Below are 18,237 nucleotides of genomic sequence, written 5' to 3'. Positions count from 1 at the left end.
ACAAAGCCCCATTGGAGTTACACAAGTGTAATGGGCCTAGAAGTTGGCACGATGTCATTTCCTATGCCAAATGCCACGCTTAACCATGTATAATACACATCCATACATCCAACACAATTTACCTAATATGACAGGTGCCACAGTTGACCATATAATAGGTATCTATTCATCCAACACAGTGACACTTAATATGACAGGTACCATAATGACCATGTATAATATGTTTCTATACATCCAGCACAATGGCACCTAATGTGACAGGTACCATAATGACCATGTATAATATGTCTCTATACATCCAACACAATGACACTTAATATAACAGGTACCATAGTTGACCATGTATAATATGTATCTATACATCCAGCACAATGACACCTAATGTGACAGGTACCATAGTTGACCATATATAATATGTATCTATACATCCAGCACAATGACACCTAATGTGACAGGTGCCACAGTTGACCATGTATAATATGTATCTATACATCCAGCACAATGACACCTAATGTGACAGGTACCATAGTTGACCATATATAATATGTATCTATACATCCAACACAATGACACCAAATATGACAGGTGCCACAGTTCACCAAGTATAATACGTGTCCATCTATCCAGCACAATGCCTTCTAATATGATAGATACCATAGTTGGTCATGTATAATACATGTCCATTACACAATGGCACCTCATGTGCCACATTTAACCACGTATAATGCACATCCATTACACAGTGGCACCTCATATGTCATGTGCCACAGTTAACCATATATAATACACATCCATACATCCAACACAATGACACTCCATATGCCATGTATTACAGTTATCCAATGTATGACACATACATCCAACACAATGACACCTAATTTGCCAATTATAATACACAGCTGTAACTCATATGCCAGGTACCATTGATGACACATCAAACACAATTTCAAAACAAAAATATTGTCACATTGTGCTTGCCAATAAGATCCACACAGTTAGTTTAAATTTACTAATGATTTTACATAGCATAGACTGTGATTTTCAATTGCATTATGTAATGGAAGGTCTGGGTCTAAATTCTTTGCAGTTGGCTCCATTCTATTTACAGGTGAATAATTTATCAGGTTCCATCATTCTGAGGGCAAAAACCTATTGTCCAGCCTTCAGCACAAATGACAGGAACTGAATGGCCACAAGATGGACACCATACTGAATGGCCACACGATGGATACCATACTGAATGGCCACAAAGATGGACACCATACTAAATGGCTACAAGATGGACAACATACTAAATGGCCAACCGATCAACACCACACTGAATGGCCACATGATGGACACCATACTAAATGGCCACAAAATGGACACCATACTAAACGGCTACAAGATGCACAACATACTGAATGGCCACAAGATGGACACAATACTGAATGGCCAAAAGATGGACACCATACTGAATGGCCACAAAATGGACACCATACTAAATGGCAACACGATGGACACCATACTGAATGGCCACACTATGGACACAATACTGAATGGCCACAAAGATGGACACCATACTGAATAGCCACACAATGGACAACATACTTAATGGCCACATGATGGACACCATACTGAATGGCCACAAGATGGACACCATACTGAATGGCCAAAAGATGAACACCATACTGAATGCCCCAAAAAATAGACACCATACTGAATGGCCACAAGATGGACACTATACTGAATGGCCACAAAATGGACACTGTACTGAATGGCCCCACGATGGACACCACACTGAATGGCCACACGATGGACACCATACTGAATGGCCACAAGATGGAAACCATACTAAATGGCCACATGATGGATACCATACTAAATGGCCACATTATGGACACCATACTGAATGGCCACATGATGGACACCATATTGAATGGCCACACAATGGACACCATACTGAATGGCCACATGATGGACACCATACTAAATGGCCACAAGATGGACACCATACTAAATGGCCACAAAGATGGACACCATACTGAATGGCCACATGATGGACACCGTACTAAATCGGCACAAGATGGACACCATACTAAATAGCCACATGATGGACACCATACTGAATGGCCACAAGATGGACAACATACTGAATGGCCACATGATGGACACCGTACTAAATCAGCACAAGATGGACACCATACTAAATAGCCACACGATGGACACCATACTGAATGGCCACAAGATGGACAACATACTGAATGGCCACAAGATGGACACCATACTGAATGTCCAAAAGATGGACACCATACTGAATGGCCACAAGATGGACACCATACTGAATGGACACCATGCTGAATAGCCACATGATGGACACCATACTGAATGGCCACAAAATCAACACCATACTGAATGGCCAAAAGATGGACACCATACTGAATGGCCACAGGATGGACACCATACTGAATGGCCACAAGTTGGACAACATACTGAATGGCTACAAGATGGATAACATACTAAATGGCCACATGATGGACACCATACTGAATGGCCACATGATGGGCACCATACTAAATGGCCACAAAGATGGACACCATCCTGAATGGCTACAGGATGGACAACATGCTGAATGGCCACAAAATGGACATCATACTGAATGGCCAAAAGATGGACATCATACTGAATGGCCACAAAATGGACACCATAATGAATGGCTACAAGATGAACAACATACTAAATGGCCACAAGATGGACATCATACTGAATGTCCACATGATGGACACCATACTGAATGGCCACACAATGGACACCATAATGAATGGCCACATATTGGACACCATATTAAATGGCCACAAGATGGACACCATACTGAATGGCCACACAATGGACACCATACTGAATGGCCACACAATGGACACCATACTGAATGGCCACATGATGGACACCACACTGAATGGCCACAAAGATGGACACCATACTGAATGGCCACACAATGGACACCATAATGAATGGCCACATGTTGGACACCATACTGAATGAGCACAAGATGGACACCATGCTAAATGGCCACAAGATGGACACCATACTGAATGGCCACAAGATGGACACCATACTGAATGGCCACAAGATGGACAACATACTGAATGGCCACACGATGGACACCATATTAAATGGCCACAAGATGGACACCATACTGAATGGCCACAAGATGGACACCATACTGAATGGCCACAAGATGGACACCATACTAAATGGCCACAAGATGGACACCATACTGAATGGCCACAAGATGGACAACATACTGAATGGCCACACGATGGACACTATGCTGAATGGACACCATGCTGAATAGCCACATGATGGACACCATACTGAATGGCCACAAAATGGACACCATACTGAATGGCCAAAAGATGGACACCATACTGAATGGCCACAGGATGGACGCCATACTGAATGGCCACAAGTTGGACACCATACTGAATGGCCACAAGATGGACACCATACTAAATGGCCACAAGATGGACACCATACTGAATGGCCACAAGATGGACAACATACTGAATGGCCACATGATGGACACTATGCTGAATGGACACCATGCTGAATAGCCACATGATGGACACCATACTGAATGTCCACAAAATGGACACCATACTGAATGGCCAAAAGATGGACACCATACTGAATGGCCACAGGATGGACACCACACTGAATGGCTACAAGATGGATAACATACTAAATGGCCACACGATGGACACCATACTGAATGGCCACATGATGGACACCATACTAAATGGCCACAAAGATGGACACCATACTGAATGGCTACAAGATGGACACCATACTAAATGGCCACATGATGGACACCATACTGTATAGCCACACAATGGACACCATACTGAATGGCCACAAAGATAGACACCATACTGAATGGCTACAAGATGGACACCATATTGAATGGACACCATGCTGAATAGCCACATGATGGACACCATACTGAATGGCCACAAAATGGACTACATACTCAATGGCCACAGGATGGACACCATACTGAATGGCCACAAGTTGGACACCATACTGAATGGCTACAAGATGGACACCATACTGAATGGCCACAAAGATGGACACCATACTGAATGGCTATAAGATGGTCAGCATCCTTGATAGCCACATGATGGACACCATACTGAATGGCCACAAAGATGGACAGCATACTGAATGGCCTCACGAAGGACACCATACTGAGTGGCCACAGGATGGACACCATAGTAAATGGCCACACGATGGACACCATACTGAATGCCCACAAGATGGACGCCATACAGAATGGCAATAAGATTTACACCATACTGAATGGCCACAAAATGGACACCATACGGTATGGCCACACAATGGACACCATACTGAGTGGCCACAAGATGGACACCATACTGAATGGCCAAAAGATTGACACCATACTGAATGGCCACAAGATGGACACCATACTGAATGGCCACAAAATGGACACCTTACTGAATGGCCACAAGATGGAAACCATACTAAATGGCCACACGATGGACACCATACTGAATGGCCACATGACGGACACTATACTAAATGGCCACATGATGGACACCATACTAAATGGCTACATTATGGACACCAAGCTGAATGGCCACATTATGGACACGATACTGAATGGCCACATGATGGACACCATACTAAATGGCCACAAGATGGACACCATACTAAATGGCCACAAAGATGGACACCATAATGAATGGCCACATGATCGACACCATACTGAATGGGAACAAGATGGACACCATACTGAATGGCCACAAGATGTACAACATACTGAATGGCCACAAGATGGACACCATACTGAATGGCCACATGATGGACACCATACTGAATGACCACAAGATGGACAACTTACTGAAAGGCCACAAGATGCACACTATACTGAATATCCAAAAGTTGGACACCATACTGAATGGCCACAAGATGGACACCATACTGAATGGACACCATGCTGAATAGCCACATCATGGACACCATGCAGAATTTCCACAAAATGGACATGATACTGAATGGTCAAAAGATGGACACCATACTGAATGGCCACAGGATGGACACCATACTGAATTTCTACAAGATGGACAACATACTAAATGGCCACACGATGGACACCATACTGAATGGCCACATGATGGACACCATACTAAATGGCCACAAAGATGGACACCATACTGAATGGCTACAAAATGGACAACATACTGAATGGCCACAAGATGGACACCATACTGAATTGCGAAACGATGGACACGATACTGAATGGCCACAAAATGGACATCATTTTGAATGGCCACACGATGGACACCATACTGAATGGTCACACGATGGACACAATACTGAATGGCCACAAAGATGGACACCATACTGAATGATTACAAGATGGATACAATATTTAATGGCCACTTGATGGACACCATACTAAATGGCCACAAAGATGGACACCATACTGAATGGCCACAAGATGGACACCATCCTGAGTGTCCACAAGATGGACACCATACTGAATGGCAACATGATAGACACCATACTGAATGGCAACAAGATGGACAACATACTGAATGGCCACAGGATGGACACCATACTGAATGGCCACAAGTTGGACACCATACTGAATGGCCACAAGATGGACACCATACTAAATGGCCACAAGATGGACACCATACTGAATGGCCACAAGATGGACAACATACTGAATGGCCACATGATGGACACTATGCTGAATGGACACCATGCTGAATAGCCACATGATGGACACCATACTGAATGTCCACAAAATGGACACCATACTGAATGGCCAAAAGATGGACACCATACTGAATGGCCACACGATGGACACCATACTGAATGGCAACAAGATGGACAACATACTGAATGGCCACAAAGATGGACACCATATTCAATGGCGAAAAGATGGACACCTTACTGAATAGCCACGAGATGGACACCATACTGATTGGCTACAAGATGGACAGCATACTGGATGGACATCATACTGAATAACCACACGATGGACACCATGCTGAATGGCCACAAGATGGACACCATGCTGAATGGCCACACAATGGACACCATACTGAATGGCCACACAATGGACACCATACTGAATGGCCACAAGATGGACACCATACTGAATGGTCACACGATGGACACCATACTGAATGGCCACACAATGGACACCATACCGAATGGCCACAAGATGGACACCATAATCAATGGCCAAAGATGGACACCATACTGAATGGCCACACAATGGACACCTTACTGAATGGCCACAAGATGGACACCATATTGAATGGCTAGAAGATGGACAGCATACTGGATGGACACCATACTGAATAACCACACGATGGACACCATGCTGAATGGCCACAAGATGGACACCATACTGAATGGCCACAAGATGGACACCATACTGAATGGACACCATGCTGAATAGCCACATCATGGACACCATGCAGAATTTCCACAAAATGGACATGATACTGAATGGTCAAAAGATGGACACCATACTGAATGGCCACAGGATGGACACCATACTGAATTTCTACAAGATGGACAACATACTAAATGGCCACACGATGGACACCATACTGATTGGCCACATGATGGACACCATACTAAATGGCCACAAAGATGGACACCATACTGAATGGCTACAAAATGGACAACATACTGAATGGCCACAAGATGGACACCATACTGAATTGCGAAACGATGGACACGATACTGAATGGCCACAAAATGGACATCATTTTGAATGGCCACACGATGGACACCATACTGAATGGTCACACGATGGACACAATACTGAATGGCCACAAAGATGGACACCATACTGAATGATTACAAGATGGATACAATATTTAATGGCCACTTGATGGACACCATACTAAATGGCCACAAAGATGGACACCATACTGAATGGCCACAAGATGGACACCATCCTGAGTGTCCACAAGATGGACACCATACTGAATGGCAACATGATAGACACCATACTGAATGGCAACAAGATGGACAACATACTGAATGGCCACAGGATGGACACCATACTGAATGGCCACAAGTTGGACACCATACTGAATGGCCACAAGATGGACACCATACTAAATGGCCACAAGATGGACACCATACTGAATGGCCACAAGATGGACAACATACTGAATGGCCACATGATGGACACTATGCTGAATGGACACCATGCTGAATAGCCACATGATGGACACCATACTGAATGTCCACAAAATGGACACCATACTGAATGGCCAAAAGATGGACACCATACTGAATGGCCACACGATGGACACCATACTGAATGGCAACAAGATGGACAACATACTGAATGGCCACAAAGATGGACACCATATTCAATGGCGAAAAGATGGACACCTTACTGAATAGCCACGAGATGGACACCATACTGATTGGCTACAAGATGGACAGCATACTGGATGGACATCATACTGAATAACCACACGATGGACACCATGCTGAATGGCCACAAGATGGACACCATGCTGAATGGCCACACAATGGACACCATACTGAATGGCCACACAATGGACACCATACTGAATGACCACAAGATGGACACCATACTGAATGGTCACACGATGGACACCATACTGAATGGCCACACAATGGACACCATACCGAATGGCCACAAGATGGACACCATAATCAATGGCCAAAGATGGACACCATACTGAATGGCCACACAATGGACACCTTACTGAATGGCCACAAGATGGACACCATATTGAATGGCTAGAAGATGGACAGCATACTGGATGGACACCATACTGAATAACCACACGATGGACACCATGCTGAATGGCCACAAGATGGACACCATACTGAATGGCCACACAATAGACACCATACGGAATGGCCACACGATAGACACCAAACTGAATGGCCACATGATGGACACCATACTGAATGGCCACACAATGGACACCATACTGAATGGTCACACGATGGACACCATACTTAATGGCCACAAAGATGGACACCATACTGAATTTCTACAAGATGGACAACATACTAAATGGCCACACGATGGACACCATACTGAATGGCCACACAGTGGACACCATACTGAATGGCCACACGATGGACACCATACTGAATGGTCACATAGATGGACACCATACTTAATGGCTACAAGATGGACAACATACTAAATGGCCACAAGATGGACACCATACTGAATGGCCACACAGATGGACACCATACTGAATGGCTACAAGATGGACAACATACTAAATGGCCACACGATGGACACCATACTGAATGGCCACATGGTGGACATCATACTAAATGGCCAAAAGATGGACTCCATACTAAATGGTCACAAAGATGGACACCATACTGAATGGCTACAAGATGGACAACATACTGAATGCCCATAAGATTGACACCATGCTGGATTTCCAGAAGATGGACACGATACTGAATGGCCACAAGATGGACACCACACTGAATGGCCACAAAATGGACACCATACTGAACGATTCTGAACGGCCATGCAGTGGACACCACAGTGAATGGCCACATGATGGACACCATACTGAATGGCCACACGATGGACACCATACTCAATGGCCAAAAGATCTACACCATACTGAATGGCTACAAGATGGACACCATACTGATTGCCACAAAATTGACACCATACTGAACCATACTGAATGGCCACACGATGGACACCACACTGAATGGCCACATGATGACACCATACTGAATGGCCACAAGATGGACATCATATTAAATGGCCACACAATGGACACCATACTGAATGACCACATGATGTTCACCATACTGAATGGCCACATATTGGACACCATACTGAATGGCCACATGATTGACACCATACTGAATGGCCAAAAGATGGACACCATACTGAATGGCCACAAAATGGACACCATACTGAATGCCCAAACGATGGACACCATACTGAATGGCTACACGATGGACACCATACTGAATGGCCACAAAGATGGACACCATACTGAATGGCTATAAGATGGTCAACATACTTGATGGCCACATGATGGACACCATACTAAATGGCCACACGATGGACACCATACTGAATGGCTTCAAGATGGACACCATACTGAATGGCCACATGATGGACACCATTCTGAATGGCCACAAGATGGACACCATACTAAATGGCCACACGATGGACACCATACTAAATGGCCACACGATGGACACCATACTGAATGGCTTCAAGATGGACACCATACTGAATGGCCACATGATGGATACCATTCTGAATGGCCACAAGATGGACACCATACTAAATGGCCACACGATGGACACCATACTGAGTGGCCAAAAAATGGACACCATACTGAATGGCCACAAGATGGACACCATATTGAATGGCCACATAATGGACACCATACTGAATGGCCACAAGATCGACACCATAATGAATGGCCATAAAATTTTCCCACTAATCATGTAGTTGTTGTTGTTCTTTGACAGACTCACAGATGCAAGATTGACAATTAATTTATCTAATAGTGAGTTCTGCCGTTTTAGTGTAACTTTTCTAAGACATATCATGGGACATGGACAAGTTAAACCAATAGATGCTAAGGCCAATGCTATCACTGAATTTCCCGTGCCTGTTAATAAAAAGCAAATGATGCGATTTTTAGGTATGACCGGATACTATCGAAAATTTTATTCCAATTTTTTTATAATTGCTGTACCCCTGACAAATTTAATGAGTAAGAAAAACAAGTTCCTATGGACTGAAAAATGTCAGGAAGCTTTTGACAAGTTCAAAGCCATACTTAAAAGCGCGCCAGTTCTTACAGCTCCAAATTTCAGCCAATTATTTGAATTGTCTGTTGAAGCAAGTGATGTTGGGGCTGGAGCAGTTTTGATTCAAGAAGATGAAAGTGGTATTGATCATCCAGTGTTCTATTTTTCTAAGAATTTGAAAAGGTACCAAAGAAATTATTCAACAATCGAGAAGGAATGTTTGACTTCGATATTGGTGTTACAACATTTTGAAGTTTACCTTAGTTCAGCGCCTTCTTCGATTGTTGTGTTTAGTGACCACAACCCCTTTACTTTCATCGGCAAGATGAAAAATAAAAATCAAAGACTAATAAGATGGAGTTTTTTGTTGCAGGAATATGATATTGACATCAGGCACATCAAAGGAAAAGATAATTGAATAGCAGATTCACTCTCCCGTGTATAACAATGTATTTTTTCATGTTCACTGTGTGTAATTTATGAGTTCTTTTTAATCTCATAAATAATTAGTCTGTGGTAAAAAACAAAGTTTTATCGTACAAATCGTTCTGTTTCTTTATGGCGGGAAGTGTTATGTACATTTGATTTAATTGTTTGTATGTTTTAAAATCTTTTTATTTTTTAATTATATGTAAAAATAATGTAGTTCTGTTTACTAGAAACTCGACATTTTTCCATAAAATAGTTTAACTAGAAACTCGACATTTTTCCAGAAAATAGTTTAACCTTTTTTTGTAAACACTTACAGCTCACCTAGTTCCCGACCTTAATTAAGAACTCGTAACAGTCACGTGAACAAGCTATTTTTGATTTATTTCTTATTGTGGGAATAATACGGTTGATATATAGGCTGTTTTGGATACGTGACGCTCGACTTGTAAATAGATTTTAGTGAAGTAAACAACTTTTTTAAATTATATTCTCGGAGTAAAATTATTAGTTCGTATCAAGGACATACAGATGAGACGTCATTGTTTTAATAGGTAAACATGATCACGTGACCCTTATCCGGACATCTGTTTTGCGCAATATTCAAATTTTAAACCATTTCTTCGAGAGAGATCTCACAGTCTGGCTTCTAAACACTGGGACGTAAAGGTGTTTCTTTTGTTGTGTCATTTTGGGAATTACATCTTAAGGTTTATTCAAATTATTTGGATTGAAAAAGGATTAATTCGTTTTTCTGGAAAAAATAATTTGAGTGCTCATACAGAATTTTTGAACAAAGACATTTCTTAAAAAATTTATTCGGATTTCCAAAAGTGGTGTTATTTTTTGTGTTTCTACAAGGAACTGTAGACAAGTACACTATACAGGATACAGTATACGTCATCGACATTCATCTTGGATTCTTCGTCGGGACTCGAACTTGAAATAATTAGAACATTTCATTATTAGGACTTCTAAAATTTTATTCGTGGATTATTCTTGGGTTATTTCTGGATTTAATTCTTAAAATATTTTATTTTTTCATTTTTACAATATTTTTCCAGGGATATAAATAAATCATTTGTTAAAATTTTCAAAGCTTGTTGTTTTCACTCTTTGTTGTGTCACTGTTTATTCGAGCATAAACACGTAACAAAAGAGATAGGACTTTTGTTTTAATTCTTGGATTACAATTTGGATTCAATTCGCTATATTGTAAGTTCTTTTTTCTCATTTTTCACTTTGTATTATTGGGAGATAAATTATTTGCTAAATTTTAGAAAGCTTCTTGTCTTCACTCTTGTTATGCTTTTTTCTCATTTTTCACTTTGTATTATTGGGAGATAAATTATTTGCTAAATTTTAGAAAGCTTCTTGTCTTCACTCTTGTCTTGCTTTTTTTAAGAGCATAGACTCGTAACAGAAATTTGGGAGCTCATCCTTGGGATACGAATTTTGCTAAAATATTTCAGAAAACTTTGTTTTTTTAAATTTAAATTCTCCGAGTTTCGGAATTTTAAAATCCTAAGTATTATTTCAAACTTTTGAAATATTTAGTGAAATCAACAAGCCTTTTACAATGTCATCAGAAGTTGAGATCTTTATTTCAAATCCTACTCAGGAATAGTTAGACTTCTTTAAAAAAAATTATTTGCTTCAGGTTGCCAGAAAATATCATCTTTCTGAGGCAAAATCTTTTGTAATGAAGCAAGAAATAAAAAACATTTTGGTCCAATATTTGTTGTAAAAGAATGTTTTGGATAAAATTGCTTTGGTTTTGATCAGTTAGTCTTTATCAGACTCTAACATAAAAGTAAAGGATTTAAAATTAAAATACAAGATGGAATTAGAGTTAAGAAATCTTCAACTTCAGATAGAGGAAAAACAAATGCAAGTGCAATTAGATAAGGAGAAAAGAGAGAGGAAAATGCTATTGAACACCCAAATTCACTAATGAGGCACAAATCAATGTTGCTGACACGTTAGGGGTCGTCCATTAATTATGTCAACAAAATGGGGGGGGGGGAGAGGGGGTTTGAAGAAGTTTGACATTTGTTGACACTGGGGAGGGGGGAGTTCAAGATAAATTGACGTCAACAATGTTATTTTTTACAATACGTTTAATAAATCAAAAAATAGGAAATTAGTCGGTGCGTTGGTATGGCACACACTCGCTCGCCCGTCAACAGCCCACCAGTTTAATCCTAAACCGGTTGAGCTCTTGCCAAGAAGTCATAGTCTTGCATCATCATATTTGTTTCACAAGTCATGTTGAAGAAGCATGTTCAACAGCACCGACAACGTGATCTTGGGCCTAGGCAAATACCACATGCTCCTCAAGCGCAAAGAATTCGGTCAATACGAGTGGCTGCCAAAGACAGAGAGAGCTGATGGCAATTATTGCTCATGGAGAGATGTTAAGCGCAGAATGGTTAGATGAAGATGATGTTGACTTGTCGGGTGTATCGGTTTCACAAGAAATGAATGAATCAGCCACTATGCCCATTATAACAATTGAGGAACATTTGGCTTCCCCATGGGAAGATGATAGAAGCTAGAATATAAACTTTCGATTTGTTCATGAATTCAAAGTGTTATAGTCAATTTGAAATCTGTTAAACAAGTAAACAAAAATGTATTAAAATTTATTTGTAGACCTTTTAATTTCCATAATTCTATTTTTAGCATAAAAGCCAGCCGTATAAAATATTGTTAGTTGGGGTGGGTGGGTAAAATTTTATGGGGGGGGGGTCACTGAAAGTTTGACAGTTGTTGACAAGGGGGGGGGGTGTGTGTGTGTAAAAAATTGTCTAAAAATTGTTGACATAATTAATGGACGTCCCCTTAACTCATTATAAACGTTTCTTTCCTTAATGCATACCTTTTTGCTATATCAATATAGGTCTATCATTCCAAAAAAATAATCAATGTAAACAATAAATAAAGCTTGGACCTGAAAATATCGCAACCTAAATGGTGTATATCAATACCTACATTAGTAGTGAAAGGGGTAGGATTAGCGACAATGGGAATTAGCATTACAGAGACCCTTGGGTCCGATTAGCGACAAGGGAAATTTAACATGGAGAAAAATCGTGGGTCCGATTAGCGACAAGGGAAATTAACATGGAGAAAAATATCGTGGGTCTGTCTAGCGACAAGGGAAATTTAACATGGAGAAAAAAAAAATCGTGGGTCCGATTAGCGACAAGGGAAAATTAACATGGAGAAAAAAATCTTGGGTCTGATTAGCGTCAAGGGAAATTGAACATGGGGTTTTTTTTTTTTTTAAAAAAAAGGGGTAGGCAATGGAAAGCCTATCTTTTCGAGATATATGGCTGGCCCTGAAAAGGGCCTTTGGGTTTTCTTCTTCTGCTTCTAAGTTCTTCTTTTCCTCCACCAACTTCTTATTTTATCTCCAACACTCTTTCTCTTCTTTTTTTTCTCCTCCTCTTCTTTCTTCTCTTCCTCCTCTTCTTTCTTCCTCTTCTCATTTTCTTCTTCTTTTTCAATTTTTTCGTTCCATGTTCTTATTCTTATCTTTTCCTCTTCATCCTCCTTCTCCTCCTTTATTTCCTTCATCACACCACTAATCTTGTCCTTTGCTTTTCTTAAGTTGTTAATTTCCATCTTTACACGATGGGGACTATAGGAATAATGGTCTTCAACGAGTCTTATTAGCATCTGTTCCATTATTCCTAAGTTGTCTAAAACGTCTTGTAAGGTTTGTATTTTGCCATTTGGTTTGACGCCATCTTCTTTTTATTCTTTGCAGAATGGTTTGAACAACTAACACTGTGGGTTCTTATAGTGAAAGCGCGAACGTGAAGGAAAACATCCCCTAAAAACATAAAATTGATCTTACCTAGATCATGACCAAAAAAAAACAACAACAACGCGCGGACCTAAAAGAAACACTCACTCACTTTTTTATGCTACCCATCACTATTGTAAAATTTTTTATAAATCACTTCAATAGACTATCCACATAAGCAAAGCAATCCAATCTAACCCCAAATATACACCTCAAACACCAAAAAGACATAATTTTAATCTACTATCCACACTAACCTACTTTATCACTTACAAACACACAATCCTATACACAAACACATACCCTCACATTTTTTGAAAAAGAGTTAGTGTTTATTTTCACACTACTCTACCTACACACATTGGCAAATTGATGGTTATTTCTTTTCTAGAGTATTGGGTAGCCCTGAAAAGGGCTGTTTTTTTCTTTGCTATGGCATTCTTTTTTTAGTTTCTCAGAATGCGATGTCCTCTGAGGATAGACTTTCTGGCGATAGGTCTGCTTCTTCGGAAAGAGAAGAAGAACTCTTTGGTGTCGATACGACAATCGACAAAGCCTCTGTCAGCTTCAGGTTGCTGCTGCTGCTGCTGCTGTTGCTGCTGTCTCTGAAGTCTGTACTTCTCTGTCCATTCTTCTTTTTCCCTGTTCATTTCTTCTCTGAAGAGCTCTTCTATCAGGTCTTCAGTGATTTTTAACATTCTCACATTCTCTATTTCTTCTGGCTTCGGTATCAGACTGTGTCTGACCCTATGCAAATTCACGTAGGCTTCGTTGAGTTTAGCTGGTTTGGAGCACATCTTCTTAGGAGGATGAGTCGACAATGGATGGTTAGACTGGAAACAACCCGGTTCTTAAAGTCAAAGCGCGGACGTGAAGGAAAACATCCCACACGGTTTTTGAGTCGCAACGTTCAGTGAGTGTCATGAGAGGGATAGTAAGAAATGAAAGAGTATCAATCCAACATTCTTATAGCTAAACAAAAGACAAAGGCATTTTTTCAAAACACAACATTTTTTAATCAAAAATCACTTAACACTAAACAACAACATTTCTAACATTTTTTAACATCAAACAATTTTTTTTTTCAAATGACAAACATTTTTTCTCAATAGACAATATACTTTGAACAAGGCTGACAACGTTGTGAATGAAATTGTGATTTCCACTGTTGGAAATCATTAGGCCATTGATGGACACTACGTTTCCTAGCTTGAGACAAAAGATAAGCATAATGGTCACAAAACCATCTATCTACTTTCACATCGTTTCTAGCAGAAGAACGAGGATCAAAATGAGTCACTAAATGTTCTAAGGAATAGCCCAGGCTGCGATGATGCAGAAAATACACACAGTACTGTCCACACACCAAAGAATCTGTGCCTTGTAATTTCACGTTATTGAATCGGGTGGTTTGAGCATTTCTTCTCATAAAGTCGATGATATCGTCTTCCAAAGGGGGCAATCCGTACGAATCGAAATATTCCACACATCCTTCTTGAGGAAAGTAGACGGCTACCCAGTGGGTTCCTGGGAGATGACTGTCGTCCGTGTTGATCACGTAAGCTTGATGGTCTTTAGGTTTGCGATGAGGGAGTTCATCTTTAGCACAGACGACATGATTCCAAGAAGCCGTATACGAACTGTGGTTCAAAAGGTAATAAAGTTCCCAGGTATCCATTTGTGTGGTTTTTGTCTTCTTCTTCTTCACAGGTAATAATAAGTCGTCAATTCGATCCTGACTTTTTGCTTGAAAATGTCTGACGAATAAACGGTTATTCGTTCTGTTTCCTCACTCTGATTCAGGAGAGCTTCGATACGATGGATCTCTTGAGTGGTTAATGGTGGACAAGAATGTTCACGCAAGTCTTTATACCACTGGTGCAACACGTCTTTGTTTGAGATGAGACTCCAAGCTTCGTCCAGATACTCGTCCAATTTTTCTTCTTGACTCAACATCAGGCATTTATCGTGTTGAATTTGACTGGGATGATCGTTTTGACATCCATAGCATTTTTTCTTGATCAATTCCGTCATTTTGTCGACCAAGTGTTTGGCAAAACAGGAGACTAAATGGGCTTCTTGTTCTGGCCATCTCGACTTCATCATGACAATTTCTTCGTCTTTGTCTTGGGATTCTCCTTCCACGGTCTCCTCACATTCCATGTCCAAAGTTTCTTCACTAGGTAAAGAGGGATAACAGTCTTCCATGGCTTCTAGTAATCTAGAATGACTTCTCTCAAACTGTTGATTTCTATGGTATTATCGAATTCTGCATACAGGATGACGTTCAACGTTGGATTATCATCAACACCGGGGTCTTTGATTGCAAACTGAATTTCCACACGAATCTGGCCGGATTTTATAGGGTGGAAATGTCCCTCGTCGCTGCCTTGGTCTGGAGTGAAATCGAAAGCCCACAAAGCATAGCCTCCTGCATAATCTTCGTACGTAATGCCGTGACTGGTGTTGGTTCCTAACTGTCCGGTGGCTTCGTATAGGGACAAGTACGACCTCAAGTAATTCTTCTTTTTAAAGTCAGGTTCGAAAGGTCGGGTACACAAGGTCTTGCCATCGCGACTGACTTCAATCTTGGACACGTCAAAGTGTTTAAAGTAGAAAGGATTTTTAGTGATAGTTCCGTCGACGATACCAATGATTAAACGTTTGGGTAGCTGTCCTTGGAACAAATGATCTTCGATCATGGATCGCTGTCCCTTGGGAATGGTGAACGTTTTCACTTCCACGCGTCGTATGGGATACTTGGCGGTCGTTCTGCTCAACGTCTGACTGATGTCGTTACCTACTTTAGGTAGCACTTCCACACGTCGCACGTAGAGTCTGGCTTCTTGGATTTTGGTTTTGTAATCGTCAGCACTAGCCAATAAATGGAAAGCGGTACTGCTCCGATTCAGTCTCAGGCGAACATTCACCCCGTTCAGCAAATATTTCTCTTGCAACCACATGTCCAAATGCAAACGGTCCATCAGTTCTAAACTCTTTCCATCTTTGATTCTGTCTCTTCGTTCTACAAATCCCCCATTGTGTTCTTTGGTTGTATCAGTTACCAATTCTTCAAACTGGCCTTCATCGTCAGCTTCCCATACCACACAGGCATTGAGATGAGTGTTCTTGGCATCTATTCCGTACGTCAAGAGATTTTCCAGGTAGGCCCGATAAGGGTAAGTATCCATGCTGCTGCTGACCAGTTTGTTGTTCAAGTACAAGTCCACTCCACTGAACAAGGAATGCATGAAATTGTTGACGGGAGCTACTGCTTCAGTGTCTATATCACCTCCTGTCTTATCTACAACTTTGACTTTCAGGTACAAGTAACTGCTATTCAGATCGATGTAATCTTCGGGCTGTCCTTTGATTTCAAACTCGATGGGAGCGGAATCGGTCAATGAGGAGACGGGGTGAAATTCCACCCACTGAGATTCTTGCATGGTCATCATGGTGGGGGGCATGGCAAACAGATCCAGTTCCGTCTTGGAACAAGCGCAAGACTCTCGGTGCATCATTTTTTTTGTTCTGTGTCTCAATAATCGAAAACGTCTAAGTCTCGAACGGTTCTTCTTTTCTTGGCCTTTCTCGCTTGAAGTCTGGTGAAAGGGTGTTTTCTTCGTCGTCGTCTCTTTCTACATTGTCCTTGCTGAATGCCTGATTCGGTAGCGTGCAGGTCATTTATAGGTGTGTCTCGTCGGCCTAAAATGTCTTTACCCGTTTGCAGCAAGACATTTTTGCCTGCCCTCATCAAGGCTTCTTTAGGGTTTTGTTTGTCGATGATGACATTTTGGAGAAATTCTTTGCCTTGCGTCAGTGCCGCATCTTTCAAGGCGTGCAATCCGCGTGTCACCATCGGTTTCAACACCGGGGCCACCGAACGAAAGGCCGATTTTAACATGTCTCCTAAACCGTGTCCTCGCTGTCGAGCCACCCCTCGGTACACTGGATACATGACTTACTTACGAGTCGTGAGAGAACCGTTTTCGAAAATGGAGTTTCACCGTGACTTTTCCTTTGGTGAATGGAATATTTTGTCCCAGATCTCCTTTTATAGCAATGTTGACCGTGTCCAAATACGACTTGCTGACGGGCAAATAGTGAGGATGTACAAATTCGCGGTGGATGTGGTAAGTGTTTCCACCTTCCTCGTCAGTGGCCGT

This window comes from Sinohyriopsis cumingii, chromosome 19 (assembly GCF_028554795.1).
Source record: "Sinohyriopsis cumingii isolate HCF-2022 chromosome 19, ASM2855479v2, whole genome shotgun sequence".
NCBI lineage: Eukaryota > Metazoa > Mollusca > Bivalvia > Unionida > Unionidae > Sinohyriopsis > Sinohyriopsis cumingii.
Note: the sequence above shows the minus strand (reverse complement) of the source record.